This window comes from Botryllus schlosseri, chromosome 8 (genome assembly GCF_051294905.1).
Source record: "Botryllus schlosseri isolate E-star chromosome 8, Bs_hap1, whole genome shotgun sequence".
Taxonomy (NCBI): Eukaryota; Metazoa; Chordata; class Ascidiacea; order Stolidobranchia; family Styelidae; genus Botryllus; species Botryllus schlosseri.
In genome coordinates this window covers 25,388,400-25,405,805 of record NC_137243.1, presented here as the reverse complement: position 1 = coordinate 25,405,805, position 17,406 = coordinate 25,388,400, and the positions used below count along the sequence as shown (strand labels likewise).

At 41.5% G+C, this 17,406-nt stretch overlaps 1 long non-coding RNA gene across 2 annotated transcripts; it reads right to left on the bottom strand.

Moving 5' to 3' along the window:
- Window positions 1-9,894: 9,894 nt before the first annotated feature.
- Window positions 9,895-10,653, bottom strand: LOC145445533 (uncharacterized). Of its 2 annotated transcripts, XR_013917072.1 has the most exons (3): window positions 10,321-10,653; window positions 10,199-10,255; window positions 9,895-10,131 (listed from the first exon to the last, which is right to left on the bottom strand). It is a non-coding gene; the product is annotated as an uncharacterized LOC145445533 (long non-coding RNA). The 2 variants fall into 2 exon arrangements; XR_013917071.1 differs by having other exon boundaries at window positions 10,199-10,653.
- Window positions 10,654-17,406: the final 6,753 nt, after the last annotated feature.

Here is a 17,406-nt window from a genome sequence, read left to right as displayed (position 1 = left end):
ATCTGGGTTGAGTGTCAGTGTCAAGTTTTTTCACAACACCCTGCGATTTGCAGTCCGGAATCCAGACGCGATCTCCCACCTTGAACTCATATCCAGGTACTACTCTGTGTCTTTTGTTGTAATCACGAGTAACTCTGCGCCGGTAATCTGCTTCGGCACTCTTCACGGCGGTTCGGTCGACAGACTTGGGCAGAAGATCGCCTGGATGACACGGTACTCTTGTTCTTAGTTTGCGGCCCATGCTCAATTCTGCCGGCGAGTAGCCGATAGCCAATGGCGTGTTGCGGTATGTGAGTAGCGCCAGATATTCATCGTCACTTTTTCGCAGAAGGTTTTTGATGGTCTGAAAGGCACGCTCAGCCTCCGAGTTCCCCTGTGGTTATCTAGGTGAGGACATGATATGTTCAATTTTCCAGCTTTCGCAAAATGACGCATTGAATTCAGTGGCCTTCCAGCGATCAACTTCCAATAGGGTTCTGGGTTTTCGAACAAATACATCAGGAAGGTTTTTTTTTCAAATCTAACAATCGGTTGCCAATAATACGGATATGATTCCCCGTAAGGATGACGTTTCTGGAGGCGCCCTTTCTATCAGGGTCTTTTTCAACCCTCATCCAGCGCAATAGCTATTGCTCATCACTCCAAGACAAACGCAATGCATGTAATCTACCTTAAAAACAGACACCATATCAACGGATAAATCACAAAATGAAGAGTACCCAAGATGATGATGCGGATCAGTTTGCTGACGGACGTTTGATCTATTTTAAGTGGAATTGACTCGGTAGCTGAGAAAGTCATTCGGCGATGAACAGATTTTCCACGAATTACACATCTATCACAACTTGAATAACCACTGTGAAGTTTGATACATTTCACTAATGCCTTCGCGGGCGCAACACAAGTAACGCATGCTAAATTTACTGAGAATAGCTTGCCATCAATATCGATACCTGAGCTCAAAATAATTTTCAACTCATCAACAGTTTCTTGCAAGAAATCAATGTTTTTATGCTTAAATGTGCCACTTGTTACAGCTATGGAAAAGACTATTTCTGGTTTCAAATTGATCACACAGCCCAGAAGTTCGTTTTCGAACTTTTGAATAGGGGCAAGTCAGCAATATTCAAAGCTAATGAGATTCCAAGATGTCTTTAGGATAGTATTTCAATACCGTTTTTATACCAAGATAGTAACAGAGCATGATGATACATGTTTAATTGGTATCTGTCGCAGTTTGCTGCAGCGACCTTGCAGTCTTAGGTAATTCATGTCTTCAAGTCTCGAAGTAACCGTGACAATATATCAGTTGACGATTGCGTGATATTTTGTGACGATGCGAATTCTGCTAAGCGAGACTTGAACAATAGCTTTGTTTCATCAGCATAGGGAAAAATGCTGGTTGAAGGAATATCATCATTAGGTATACCGGTACTGGCGATAATCTGGTGAACCAGCTACGCGAGTTATAATCAGCAAAATGACTTCCCTCGTCAAGTTCAAAGCATTCTTCTATATGAAATCCAGCTTAAGACGACTCGTCACTTGATGATTCACTTGATTCAGTAATGTAGACCAGCAATTCTGACGAGCTCTCAGGAACTGCAATCTTGGCCGAACTGCTCTCGGGTTCAAGAACAGCAGTCTTGGCCGAACTGTTCTCGCCATCATCCAATCTTGCTAATCAGAAGCCAGCAGTCCGCCAATCATCTCTCAACAAATGGTAACAGTATGACGTAACAAGAATACCCAATAATTATGATCGCGATTTAACATTTGATACGAAATGAATTGACAAGTTACATATAGCTCGCGTAACTCAACAAGTTACATATAGCTCGCGTAACTCAATTGTTTTAAGCCAAACTTCATACGGTACACTCGATCTCATTACGCTGCACAGGTATACGGCAACTTTAATGGATGTTTAACGTTACATTTGGCGGATAACCTGGTCGTCTCATCGCATGCTCAATACACAGCCGCACGTCGATCCTAATATGCGAATCTTTATCGTTTTTCGACCAATCCTATGCGACACTTGAATTGCGAACCTGCGAACTTTTTTTCATTTTTCAACCAATCATTTCGGACACGCGAATCACGTAATTTCCAATCCCGAACGCTCTTCCAGTTTTTAAACCAATCATGACGGACACTTGCTTCACGTGATTTGCAAACTTCAACTTTTGTCGCTTTTCATCCAATCATGCGGATACTACAATCAAGTGATCTGCGAACCCGAACATCTTCGATTTTCAATTAATCATGGTGGATACTTGAGTCGCATAAGCTGTGAACCGACAGTTTTTTGTTTTTTTAATAATTGCCTGATTTATACTATAATCCCATAAAATGCAAACCGTAAAAGAACCCTTCGGAACCACCCCGAAGAGCTTCTTTATGACTCTGCGTTTGGTGGGTGGGCTGTGCATTTTAACTGCGTTTGGTGTGTGGGCTGTGCATTTTATAAGCGCCTGAAGTTGAAAGATTGACTTTTGAACGAAAGATTGACTTTTGAACAGAAACAAACGGGAACTATCTTCACACTGTTAGAATATGATGTCCGTTGGAATTTTGGTTTGGACTTTCAGTGGACTGTTCCTAATGTCAGTGTGTGTTGAAAAATGATGATTTTCATGTTACATGAGACATTGTTGAACTGTAGTATATATTGTATATTGCGTATTCGTTGTATGCTGTACTAGTGTTTGGAATATTCTGGAACTTTGATAGCTAACCAACCAACCCCTAGTCTCCCTGCATGAGTGAGAATGACTCATATTGAAAGTGTTCTGGTTTCTCGTGTACGTTCGAGTTAATGTTTCGATACTAGGGAATAATTAATTTGACGTTTGATTCTCGCTTATACCTCGTGGTAGTACGATACGTCGCTCGCTAGGTCTGCTGTGTGTGTTGGACTGATGTTTGTCAAGTGTAAGGAATAAGAATCTCAAGCCGCAGGTCGAACGGAGTAGATTCTGAATTTCATTAAAGGTTATGCGCCCTTGCTAATCTGCTCAACAGCAACGATGTCATTTGCTAACAATATGGAGAAGTTGAAGTGCGGTAGGATCAGTAATTGGCCTACGTGGAAGATACAAGTTAAAGGTGAATTATGGCCAACGATTTATGGGAATACGTTTCAGAAGGAGACGTACTGCACGTACATAATGCATCCAGGTCTAAGAATACTGAGGAGGCTGGTATATTATTGCGTATCCTAGATGGTTCCATGTTGCCGGCTGTACCGGAATACCATCATAGTGATCCGAAGAATTCGATCGCTTACCTCGTGGTAGTACGATACTTCGCTCGCTTTATGAAGAGGTCCGCTTTAATATACTCTGCTGCGTGTGTTGGACTGATGTTTGTCAAGTGTAAGGAATAAGAATCTCAAGCGGCAGGTCGAACGGATCAGATTCTGAATTTCATCAAAGGTTATGCGCCCTTGCTAATCTGCTCAACAGCAACGATGTCATTTGCTAACAATATGGAGAAGTTGAAGTGCGGTAGGATCAGTAATTGGCCTACGTGGAAGATACAAGTTAAAGGTGAATTATGGCCAACGATTTATGGGAATACGTTTCAGAAGGAGACGTACTGCACGTACATAATGCATCCAGGTCTAAGAATACTGAGGACGCTGGTATATTATTGCGTATCCTAGATGGTTCCATGTTGCCGGCTGTACCGGAATACCATCATAGTGATCCGAAGAATTCGATCGCTTACCTCGTGGTAGTACGATACTTCGCTCGCTTTATGAAGAGGTCCGCTTTAATATACTCTGCTGCGTGTGTTGGACTGATGTTTGTCGAGTGTAAGGAATAAGAATCTCAAGCCGCAGGTAGAACGGAGTAGATTCTGAATTTCATCAGTGTGGTATGTTCGATTGCCCTTCGAACTATACTATTGAAACATTGTGACACGCTGAAATATGCGCATTTGTTTGTAGGAAGTAAAGGGGTTGACATTTTAGCTGAAGCAACCTGGAATTATCCACAGACGGTCATTTTGACCACCACTGGAAATTTGATTTGGATATTCAGTTGTCTCCTTAATGCTGGTCTATATGTATGTCTCTGGTATCCGAGTCGGACATGTCCCACCATGGGTATCCAAGCATATGCCCCCGACTATCCAATCGGGATATCGGACACTCGTAGATATCCCACGAATTTCTGGTGTTTGCTGAGAACTGATACTGATATACTACCAGGTAAGTCATTATATTACCATATTGTTGTCATCGAACCTCAATATATATTGATTTTCAGGAATCATCTCTTGACGATCCTTCTGCTGCTAAAATCAGTTCAGAATTGTCGTGCCTCGATAACTCGACATACAATATATTGGAGGGTGCATCCGAAAGGGGTAGTGATGTTTTTGTATGACGATCGCGGTCATTCGTACACCAGAAAGACGGTGAATAAGTATGGGCCGGTTCTTTGGGGTGCCTTTATTTTGTGCTAGGAAACTTATGAAAACTTATGTAACTTATTTAATATTTTGGAAACTTATAAAACATGAGGTAAATTCATTCAGATTCGAATTTTATTGTCAGACCATTGTCTCGGTATGCGATTCCAAATAGGGATTTTTCAATTGTGGATCAGCCAATCAAGGATAATCCGACAAATATCAAGGAAAGACTCCAATAACTCCGCTTCTACTGGTCGGAATTGACTCAAATTTGTTTTGTAACGTCTTTGAAGACAGCTCAACAATTTCATGGGGTTGGCAGAAAAATTTGGAATTTTTTTTTTAATTTTCCAGTTTAAATTAAAAAATTCAATTGGATCTGCGGAGCCCTATACTTGTTAGAATTTAACCAAATTTGGTGTGCAGTGTTTTTTAAGGTAACCTGACGATTTAAGAGGTGACCGGCTTGAATCGGGAAAAAAAAGTTATTTTTGAACAGCCCTACTGAACAGTGATAACATGCGGCTATCGTGTTGGTAAAAATGCTAGCAGTGGAAAATTCCGTCCATTTGAATTAGCGCTACATTGCGTTTTCAGGCCAATTATTCAGTATTTTGCAGGGGCAGGATTACCATATTTTAGGCTCAAAACCATGGAAAACAACATTCGGTTTTCTTCCATGCCCAAAACACCTAATGCCTCAGCGTCCACTTGCGAATGGGGCTGTTCCACTTCATTTTGAACACGCGGTGGCGACAAAGGTAACTCGACCCAAATCTGTTTTGTTGCTATATGCTTTACTATGGGAATGGACTAAACATGGACCGAATTTCGTCTCTTAGCGTACAACGAGGATGGTGAAAGTATCCATATCAATATAAATCATCCATATGGATATCAAATAACTGTTAGCCGACGAAAATGAGGCTATTTCTTGGCGTCTTGTCCTCGTGCTGGACATTGGCACCTGGCAGGTTGCTGCTTACCGGTACATTGCTGTAAATTTTCCGAGAGTCGTTGATATGGCAAGTGTTATATGCCTCATTGTGTAAGGATGACGGTTATTTGATCGCAGAAGATGCATCAATTAGAAACAAAAAGTTATCAGGAGGATGGGTTCCGTTTACGAAGAAGAGGTATGGATGCCTGGTCCTCTCCTGGAAAAGTAGTCTGCAGAATATCATTTCACCAGCATGATTTATCCTGCTTCCGCTGCAGTAAATCAGTACCCCCATGAGTGTTGTGTGTTGTGGGAAATTATGCTATGTACATTGTACATACAACATATAAAAATCATGCTTTTGAATTACAATGAAGCTGATGAAACTTCAGTCAAGACAGCCTCATCTATTCTGTTTTCAATGAAAGAGGTTGCAGAGGAGACGTCAGTGTCAAAAGCTGTTGCAAAAGAATAGACCGTACAAGTCATCAGTCACGGCATCTCGTTCTGACAATTCAACAATTCGGAAAAGGGGATAGCTGAATCTACAGAGATTCACCCGTTATTGAAAGAAGCATACTCTATAGTTGATAGTGTAAAGCAACCATCATTCCAATTATAAATCCTGAACACTCAGCACTGTCGGATATTGAAAGCATGGCGTCATTTGTGTACTTCCAACTGAAAGACTTGGCAATCAGGCTTAGTTGTAAGACAACTATCTCATATTACCGGTACTTCAACAAAACAGGACTATTGTCGGTTGCTCACTACATGGACTCTTATTATACGTATCTGATTATCTGATACCTATTATGTTGGTACAAGGGTGGGCAAACTACGGCCCGCGGGCCGCATGCGGCCCGCGACACCGTTCTGTGCGGCCCGCGAGAGTCTAAAGAAACTTTTTTTTTAATATTGATAGAATGCGTACTAAAAATCGAAATAATGCAGGGACTTGATTAAACTATCTCTTAGAATTTCCCCATGATAATTCTAAGACAGTGGTTCTCGAACTGGGGTGCGTGAGAGCATCAGAAGTGGGGCGCGAAGCTGAGCTCAACCGAAAAAATTTTCGCGCTCCGCGCGATTTACCGACAATTTTTTAATCGTCGCTTTGTATTTAGTCTGAATTTCACATTTAAAAATCTCACATCCATAGTCGTAACCTTCCATGCCATCAAACTATCCGTTTGGTTGCTAGGGACCTGGTTGCGTTTTGTGATATGACGATACGGGGGCGCGAAATCTTTCACCATCATAAGGGGAAGGGGGGGGGCGTGTCTTAAAAAGTTTGAGAACCACTGCTCTAAGGCAAATACTACCTATGATATTTTTTATGTTTAATTTATGGTGCGACAGCCAGATCTCAAGGCCCACACAGATTGAAAGGTTTCAACTGCTAAACATCGCAGAAATCCTAAACGAGATTGACATAATTCGGATCACGAGTGGCATTTCAGACTGGCCACTCCAGTTTTAATTACTTCAATGATGTCCTTATAAAAACAGATTCGCGCGTGTCTCTTTATGCGTAGTATTGGGGCATTTATATTTCATCAACACATAGTAGAAGCGTGTTTGAAGCTAACATAGTTATGATTTTTTGAGCATTGTGTGTCCTGGAACTGAACCAAAAGTGAAATTAGTAAATCTATGAACAGATCGCTGCTCACAGATTTAAATTTTAATCCTGTTCTAAGAATTGGGACAACCGACTTTCATCTCTATAGTTTTGACAAATTTGTTATTGAAGTCGACCAGCCTATGAAATCTCGCCATTATCTTTCTAACCCGTGTACGATATCATCAAAGCAATGTTTTTGTCTTAAATAAGCACATATGTTATCTCCATGTCCTCAATATATAATCAAATACCAATATTGCGTTTTGGTTTATAATCCCATTTTATATAGTGCGGCCCGCGAATGGATTCAGATGTTGAATGCGGCCCGCGAGCTCAAAAGTTTGCCCACCCCTGTGTTGGTAGCACAACGAACTTTGCTACAACCTTCAAGATTTTCAAGTACAAACTCGATGATCAAAAATGACCAAGGCTCACAAGCTCATATTTGTGTTTTACAATTCTTGGATATGGTAATGCTATTTGTATCAATTTGGTTTACACCATAGTATTTTGCTTTTTGTCTCAGTCCCATACATGGGTTTCTCAAATAGCAGGTTGACATTCCTTCTTCCTAAGAATTATGTTAATGTGTAATAATGAGCATGCATAAATCCGTTGCTTAGAATTTTATAATCCAATGTTTATGTGCTTACCATACTATTTATTTTCGGGTCGGGCAAAAAAATATTTGAGAACCTTTGCTTTATAGACTATATACGCTTTGCTACTTCAGTTTATAACCGTTCCATTTTATTCAACAAAATAACGGTAACAATACAACTGGTACATCCTTTAATTGTCAATGATCAGAGAGGATGAGATCTATCGTTGGTATTATTAGTATTATAACTGCTACAATACTACTGGTACACTGTTTAATTGTCAATCATCAGAAAGGATGAGATCTAGTTGGTATTATTAGTATTTTATCATTTAAAAAACCAACAGATAGTGATGAGATTGAAGAGTAGGAAGGTATTGGAAGGACATTAAGTCTTTCAACCAGACAGCTATTTGGTTAAGGTAATAATATATCTAGAAAGGGTTTGTGTTGAACCCAGTCCAACCTGGTCTAGTATTGGGCGCTAATTGGCGAAAATGATAAGGATAGAATCATAATTTCAGCACTTCCATCACGAGGACAAGACGCCAAGAAATAGCATCATTTCGTCATCTAACAGCGATTTGATATGCATATGGATGATTTAAGTTGATATGGATACTTTCACCATCCTCGTTGTACGTCAAAAGACGAAATTAGGTCGATGTTTAGTCCAGTCCCATAGTAAAGTATGTAGCAACAAAACAGATTTGGGTCGAGTTACCTTTGTCGCCACCGCGTGTTCAAAATGAGTGGAACAGCCCCATTCGGATAATTATGTAGCAGCCGTGCTCTATACTGCCCCCTACGTCAGTTGTATCATCTCATCGTGCTTTCACTTCCTCTTTGGCTTTTGGCCTCTTCGGCGGACGGACTTGTAGTAAAGTCTCTGCAGCTTTGTTGAATCGTGTGTGATCAACTACAGACTGAGGTCTTTTACAATGGCGAACACGCCAAAACTGTTACTCCATTAATTGAGCTGCAATTCTGAAGATTCCTGGACAGTACCGGTATGCTGAAAGATTGGCGGAAATTCGATTACGGCATTGGCCATCTGAACCGATTGAAGAAGCAGTTTTGCATCAATATGAAAAGTTTGAAGACTTGACTGGCTGCTTCACTTCGTAATAACTGTTTCACTGGCGGAACTGATGTAAGCGCGCGTGGAAAGGGTGGAGCTTGTGTCTCTCCCGGTCCGATGTTACGAAGAGGGGATGGAGCATGTGACTCTCCCCGTGATGTGGCGCGGCGTTGTTAGGGTTTTAGTTTAGGGAATTGTTCATTGATTTATCTCCAGATTATCAGATCTATAAGCATTTTCCAACAGTATTGTATTCAGTTGAATTCTATTAAACATAGCCGCATTCGAATACTGTAATGTACTACTCGCTTGTTGAAACTTTGTAGCTATCACATTTGCTTTGTCGGTATCGTTAGTGATTATGCGATCAGACACCGATAAATTCGGTATTTTGAAGTTGGTATGTTTCCCAGACATGGAGTGGACGACATTCCATACTTTTTTCAAGTTCGATCTTCATAATTCAATCATAATCATTCGAAATTTCGAATCATAATTCAAAGAGTCGCAAAATGATCTCCAGCCAGAATCGCTTTTCTGCATTCCGATCTCGAACGTTTAAATTCCATGATATCTTCAATGTCGAATGTAAGTTTCATTTTGAGAAATGCAGCTTTCTTTCTCCTCGGAGCGCGCGCAGTCTTCGTTCCACCAGGGGATTGCATGCTCTGTAATATTTCGTTTCATAGGTATCGCAATGCTTGCAGCGTTTATAACATACTGGTTAAATTCGCTGAATACGTCATTTATATCTCCTTCTCCTTCGGGTTGCCAGTGAACTCGGCACTTCGTTTGACCGTAGATGGTGTGTGATCTCTGTTGTTTCAAGTTTATGACAATACAATGTTCCCCATGACACCAATAAATGTTTCCCATGAACACATCGAAACTTATGAAGGCCAAAATTATCAATTTTTGCCTTCAAAGAAGCGGATATTATAAATTGAATATCGCCCTTCAACTATATTTTGTTAGCAGGATGTTTCCCTAATGTCGCCCTTCACCTTGCTCCATATAAATTAAATATCGCCCTTCAACTATATTTTTTTAGCAGGATGTTTCCCTAATGTCACCCTTCAACCTGCTCCTGACCAGCTACCTGTGACAAAATCACACCTTCTTATAAGTAATCAGCTAATACAAAATCAGTATTGTTGTGTTGTATTGAACTTATAAAATCTCAACCTAACAGCTGAACTTATCAATAACTAATCAACTAATATATAAAATGTATATATTTTGCACGATTCTTGCATCTCCAAAGAATTGAGGCATGTTTTTTTTTCATCTTCCTGGTGTAAGAACGATCGACCTTAGTCGTCAAACAGCATATCTCATCCTCTTTGCGATACACCCTCCAATATTTTATTAGTTCACTCGTCCGAACATGACATTTCAGAGTTGACCTGAGCAGCGGACACATCGGATAACGACGACTCAATGAGATCATCTTCCTGCAAAAAAAATTATATGTTAAAATCTGATCACTCATATCGAAATAATTAGCACTATTCGACTTACCTGGTTGTTAAGATCGGCTACCGGCAGCGGCCCCACTTCAATCTCAACGGCATCTTCCTGCAAACAAAATTTAGTTAAAATCTGATAGCTCACATCGAATTAATTAGCACTATTCGACTTACCTGGTTTTAAAGATCGACTACCAGTAGCGGCCCCACTTCAATCTCAACGCACATGTCCATGTCCATCGCATATATCAATTATCAATCATTCCCTCTATCCGTCAAATTAGCAATACATGTACCGAGTAGACCAACACCGACAGACGGCATTGTTGCGTCACATTATAAGCGCCGAGTTCACTGGCAACCCTCCTTCGACTACACTGCCATCTAATGACGTACCTGAAGATCGTGCAAATTCAGTCTCATCGGCTCTATTAAGATTCCATCGCAGCGGGAGTTCTCAACAACTCTGTTCTCGGCTCTCCTGAAAGCACTGACATCTTTATTGCTAATAATTGGCAGGGCATCTTCAACCTGGCGTGAAGACGGGATATTGAAGGGAACCTTTACTTATTGCTAGTAATTGGCAGGGCATCTTTAATCGGGCGTGATGATGGAATATAGAGGGAATCTTAATTTCCTTCTCTTTTGGATTGAAATGGAATCTTGCCGAGGATGGCAAAACTGAATCTTCCATCCACTGCTTGCCGGTGCTTTATCACAACCAGTATTGGCCTTTGAATCTTTTAAGGCCTTGCGAGGAAAGAAGATCACAATGAAGATGGCCAAAATCGATCGCTTGTAAAAATATTTTCACGTACATTTGGATGATTATTCATTGCCCAATTATATTGAAACCCTGAAGTTTTGCGAGCTGACACTCTTCAGGGGCAATCGTCAGCGAATGAAAAATTTCAAAAACTTGCATTTAGCTACATTGCATACAACCAATTTAAACGTCATAGAAACAAACATGGAGAAACACCGCAAGCGCAGCTAGTGGTCAATTTTTGGTTGATTAAAAAATTCCTTCTGCTGACACAACCGCGGTCTGTGGGTCGTAATAAAAGTCTATTCCAGTGCGTTCAGATGGAAAAGAGTGCGGCCTCTACCTGGTATAAAAAATCGTTTGCCGCGATATTTTTGCGCAAATTGTATTCTCGTCCAAATGCTTGCCAATAGCACCGAGTTGCAAACACCGAGTTCATAGCCATGCCCTGATTGTGTTCTAGCAACAGTAGATCAGTTACAGTTGCATTTTCACGAGAATCCAATGTGCAAGATCTAATAACACTCAAATATGATGTTTGATGCGTTCCTGTAAGCGCTGAGTTGTTCTTCCCACGTACCGACAATCACAGTGGTACAGTGGTATTGCTATTTTGAGAAGCAGGAAGAACATATTTGCGCGCTGCACGAAGCGATTGTTTATTAGTTCCGAACACAACGTTGTTTTTTACGTTATCGTAACAGCGACAAAGAAATCAATTGCTTTTCAGAGCGACAATAGATGGGGGCCTATAACGGTAAATGTATATATACGTTCTCCTCAGAGCGGGCGTTCGTAATTTGTGATATGCTGACATATTGAAATTGCTGAGTTTTCTGTCCGCAGAACTCTTGATGATTTGTTCGATTTACCCGTTTACCCGTTATCAAATAGAATTTTCCAGATAGATTCTGGCTCCTAGTTTAATTTTACATCCGAACATATCGTCAATGGTCTGTGTACCAGTTGTTCGGGCTGAATGAATTCCAGCGTAAATATTGTCCTGTAAATGTTGGATTCCGGTAAACCGAAGTGACGAAATTACTAGCCCGTTTCAGTAGGGGATGCAATGTTAGGCAAGTGTAACTTATATCTGATCTTTTTGCAGGTCTAGATGGAGGATATGGATGAAAATGGTAGTGCATTAAGTTATAGAAAGGGTTACAGTGGGGCATTGCAGCCCTTCCTCGTTACCTTTCTTGAAGCTGTATATCCTCAACGTTCAAATGGATTTCTTGATTTTCAATTTTATAATTGTCATCAGCGAGATCACCGCATTATGGAGGCAAGCAATGGCGACGGTTATGGTTAACGAATTGTCCAGCTAAGTTCGTCATGGAGCCGCGTTTCAGCACTATGTGGCAGTGCTCAAGGCGTACCCCGTGTTGCGATGTGTTTTTACTGTCGATATCAAAGGAGCTGAGGTGTGACCTGTGAAACGTAAAATCAATATGATAAGAACCCCGGTACACAAGGCCCTGATGATTTGCAGTAATGACAAACTGGATTGTGAAATAAATACTATCAGATCCATTTTCCTTGCCAATGGATATCCTGAGCGTATTGTCAAAGTAACTATTGAACGTAAAATACAATATTTCCACAAAGATAAGCCGTTTGAACCGAGAAGGTGCCCAGTTTATTTGCATCTCCCGCGGATAGGCACTGCTTGCAACAGGTTTGAAAAACAGATTAAGTCCACCAAAAGGACCATCTCTACACGCTGGGAATCTTCCATTAGTGTTTTTTTGTCATTCGGCTGTTTTACAGCTGATTTTGAGTGTGCTGCACCGTAACCGTGCGCTGTTTACTGCCGTTCGATACTTGTGTACTTTTCATTATTACGTCACAGCGACAAAATTCTTCCTATATTTCGAACTTGGTTAACCTCATTTACTGGCGTTCACTGCTGAAGAGAGCCAGTCGAAAAGCGTCCAGTGGAATAAATTTAACAATATGAGCGTATTGTTTGCTGCATTATTGAAGTTCCGTACTTCGAAAAGCCTACATCTATTTTTATTCATGAGTTTATTAGTTCAACTGTTCGGTTTATTAGAGATTCAACTGTTCGGTTTATTAGAGATTTTATAATAACTAATTTGTATTCGCAACTTTCCTCTATTTTTTTATTTATTAGTTATTGATAAGTTCAACTGTCAGGTTTATTAGAGATTTTATATTAGCTGATTACTTATAGGAAGGTGTGATTTTGTCGCAGGTAGCTGATCAGAAGCAGGTTGAAGGGTGCCATTAGGGAAACATCCTGCTAAAAAAGAGGGCGATATTTAATTTTTAATATCCGTTTCTTTGAAGGCAAAAAAATGATTATTTTGGCCTTCATAAGTTTCGATGTGTTCATGGGAAACATTTATTGGTGTCACGAGGAACACTGTATTGTCATAAACTTGAAACAATAGAGATCGCACAGCATCTACGGTCAAACGAAGTGCCGCGTTCACCAAGTGCCGATTTGAAGGTGCCGAGTTCACTGGCAACCTTTTCGTTATTACGAGAGCTCCGGCGTTACAGTTGGCCAGTCAGCCGAGGCCCTATTACTCGTCACGCAGCAACGGCGTCAGCATAGTTATACCACAATGACCTACAATAATGCATAACAATGACTTGAGAGCTGCAGCGGACGACTGAAAACATAAGCAAACGGCTTCTGAGGTAATGTGCATGTGATACCAAATTTGAAGTTCTCCGTGACGAGAATTTGGCCGAAAAGATCAATGCTATGAAGCAACAAGAGGAAAGAAGAAAACGGGAGATAGTTAAAGGAAGAAGAAAGCCTGTTGACTAAACGAGTTCTTCAGTTGAAAATAAAATATTACGAAATGAAATTGAAAACTGGTTCGGAGTAATATCTAAGGTCCTGTACCTGATGTTTCTCTTATTTTATTGTTACTACTTTACTACACATCTAATACTACATATTCAATACATATTGCTTATATATTTCCCGTTCTAGATGCTGCATCTGTTGTTGTTTCTTTCATTTTATTGTTACTTCGTTACTATATTAACTGCTTGCTGTAGGGCACATGTATATGTTTTATTCCGCGTAAATAAATTCAAATACACAAAAGAACTATAAATACCAATAATAAATAAATATATACGATATAGGAATAGTAGTTTTAAAAAATAGTAGCAAAAGCGAAAATTAAGGTGTGCAAAGGCCCTACTCGAAAGTATTTTTATAAAAAGGTATTTCTGACTGCCCTACCGGAAAAAGTGTCGTTTCGTGACGGTGCAGTTACGATGTTTGCATCGTAAATACCTGGCTCCAGGTCATTTTTTCGGGCATCGGTCGTTTTAACGCAACTGCCACGTTATGCAAGCACGCAATTGATATTACCATCGCCACGCTGCTCTGCAATTTAGTTCTGAGCGGGATCCGGAGGGAACGGAATCTTTGTTTCAGAACTCCAAAACATTGCTCGATTATGGCTCGAGTCGCAATGTGTGCGCGATTGTATTTTTTCTCCTGTCCAGTTGTTTGATTGATAATTGGAGTTCGAAGGTGTTTTAATGATCGATTGATATTTGGAGTTAGAATGTGTTTTAATAACGGGTAGCCATTGTCACCAACAGAATTCCGTCAATCTTTCTGTCGTTGAAATCGTCGGCCAGTCTTGAATTTCTAAAAATTCGGGAGTCGTGGCACGAGCCCGGCCAACGCACGACAATATGTACAATTACGCATTTATTAGTGAGTTATATACTCAAATAAATGATTAAGCTGTAAATAAATGAACAAATGACTAAACCGAAACGTGCACTTGTCACTACCTTCAACTCTAGTGAGTTGACACAAAAGTCTTTGTCAGCATGAACACAAGTCATGCATGACGGTATGAGCCATAACCATACATCCCCCCACAACTCCGATAAAGGCACGACTTGAGGAGTTGAAAAGAAAAAGGCGCGACAAAAAACATGCATCAATATGGATTCAACGCGCCAAGAACACATAGTCGTTGTGCCAAAGTGGAGGATTTTTGACACGGTTTGACTTGCGGTCACCATCAGCGCTGGTTGATGGTGAAGTAACAGGAGAGTCATCATCCATGTACGCATCGTCAACATCATTCACAGGCTGGTCGTTGTACTCATTTTCCTCATGTGCGTCATCGAGGACCCTCCGCGCTGGATTCGCGCCATTAGCATGCGGTGACGCAGGTGTCGGCACGGGTGATAAAGTTTCCGTACCACGCTGCTTTTCCGTATATCGACAGAATGGCTGTACTTTACGAAGGTACTTTCTGTTTCGCAAAGTCAATCTCCCAGATCCATCAATCTTAACAAGATACTGATCATTATCGTTACACTGAACAATCATACCTGTCTTATCCCATCGAAGAGGGAAACGTCCATGTTGATTTTGTACACGACATATGTCCCCCACTTCAAGGGGTGCCAGAAAATGAGTACGCGGTCGCAGAGATTCGAGCTGCTTAGCGAACCTGGTACGTAACGTACGTTCTCTTGTTTGCCATAGCTTTGTCCACATCGGTCTCACGATATGTCCATTGAAAACTGAACCAGCTTTCTTGAACGGCAGAGCGTCTTTCAATGGTCTTCCAAACACGATATGAGCTGGAGATAGGCCATTGTCTGGATCAGGAGTGTTTTTGAACTGCAACACGGCTCGTACGAATGAGTCAGTTCGGAGCTCACCATCCTGTGATATATTTCCAGTGATAAGTCGTTTAATCGACTTGACCGCAATTTCAGCCCGGCCGTTTGATCGAGCATTGTATGCTGAAGACAGTCTATGTCGAACACCCCATCGACGTAAGAAATCCTGCGTACTACGAGCGGTGAATTCAGGTCCGCCATCGCTGCTCAGTTCTTCTACAACACCGAATATCATGAAGTAGTTCCGCAAAGCATCTTGCAGTCCAATTGCACCAGAGGTAGGAGTGCCAGGCTTGATATGAAAGATTGCAGGCCAATTGCTGAAACGATCGATGGCTACAAGATACTGGTGACCTGCGACAGTGCAGTAGTCTGCGGCAATAGCCTGAAAGGGGTACGTCGGTACGTAAGGATCACAAGGGGGCACATGCGGCTGGCTCGGTGCGGACCTGCTACATGCATCACATTGTGCCCGTGTTCGTGTGATGCAAGCCGTCATACCGGGCCAGAAAACAGTGGCCTGAGCTCTCTGTGACATGGCATTGACACCTTGGTGAGCAGAGTGAAGGGTGTCACATATTGGTTTCCTCGGAATTGAGGGTATAACAACTCGATCATCATACATGACGACATCATCAACAATAGAAAGCTTACCACGATAGCGCCAATATGCTTGGATCCGAAACGGCAACTGATCCGATCCATGTGAGAATCCTGAGACGATGTATTCCTTCAGCTTACTGAGAGTATCATCGCATAGGGTAGCTTTTCGCACATCCTCCCATGAAATGACTTTAATGGCGTTCAGGGATGCCCTTGTAGCTGCAATAATAGACGTCTCTAGTTGGTTGTTTTCATCGTAACCTGCCGCCACACAATCGACTGGGTCCAGGGAGGACCAGTGAGTCGTGTCCAGTGATGCGGGGTGCCTCGAGAATGCATCCGATGCCTGTATGGATTTACCTGGAACATGAAAAATACGAAAGCGCCAGGACATTGTACGCTGCTTCAGACGGAATATTCTAGTGTTGGTAATATCGTCCAACGATTTGTCCCCGAAGATTTTGATCAGTGGTTTGTGATCAGTAGCGATAACAAGGTCATCACAGCCAAGAGTAAAGAACTTGGTATCCTCCAGTGACCATGCCACAGCAAGGGCTTCACCTTCAATCGGGGCGTATCGTCTTTCTGAATCACGTAAGAATCGGGAACCTGCTAGAGTAATTTTCCAGCCATTGGGACAGCAATCAGGCGTCGTAGATTCGCACTCGCAGTATTTTTGACGCAGCCAGTACCCAATGCCCGTTTTCGACCAGTCGGGATTCAAACAAGTTTTGCGCTTCGGGTCAAATATGCGCACCCCATTTTGAATCGCTCGAATAATCTCAGCTTTTGACTCCGCAAACGCCTCATCGAGTTCATTGGTCCACGTGAACGAATTTTTCGGGCTCAGTAAGCTCTTGAATGGTGCCATCATGTCGGTGAGTTTGCCATAATGTGAAACTTGGTTCACAAGTCCAAACCATGACCGTATATCTGACAGCTTTTGAGGCCTTGGGGAAACAGGCGATGGCTTCCAAATATTTTGGAAGTGGACGTACGTCGTCTGCTGTAATCTCGAAGCCTGCAAATTCAATATGCTTACAAGCAAATTGAAATTTCGATGGGTTAAGAATGATGCCTTTGCGTCCCATCAGTTCGAGATAATGAATCATTCTCCACCAATGCTCAGATAAACTGTCATCCCATAACACTGTGTCATCGACGCACTTTGTCTTTCTAGGCACATCAGCGATTATCCGATCATATCGATGAGTGTATCCATCCCCGCTTGCTATGAAACCTTGCGG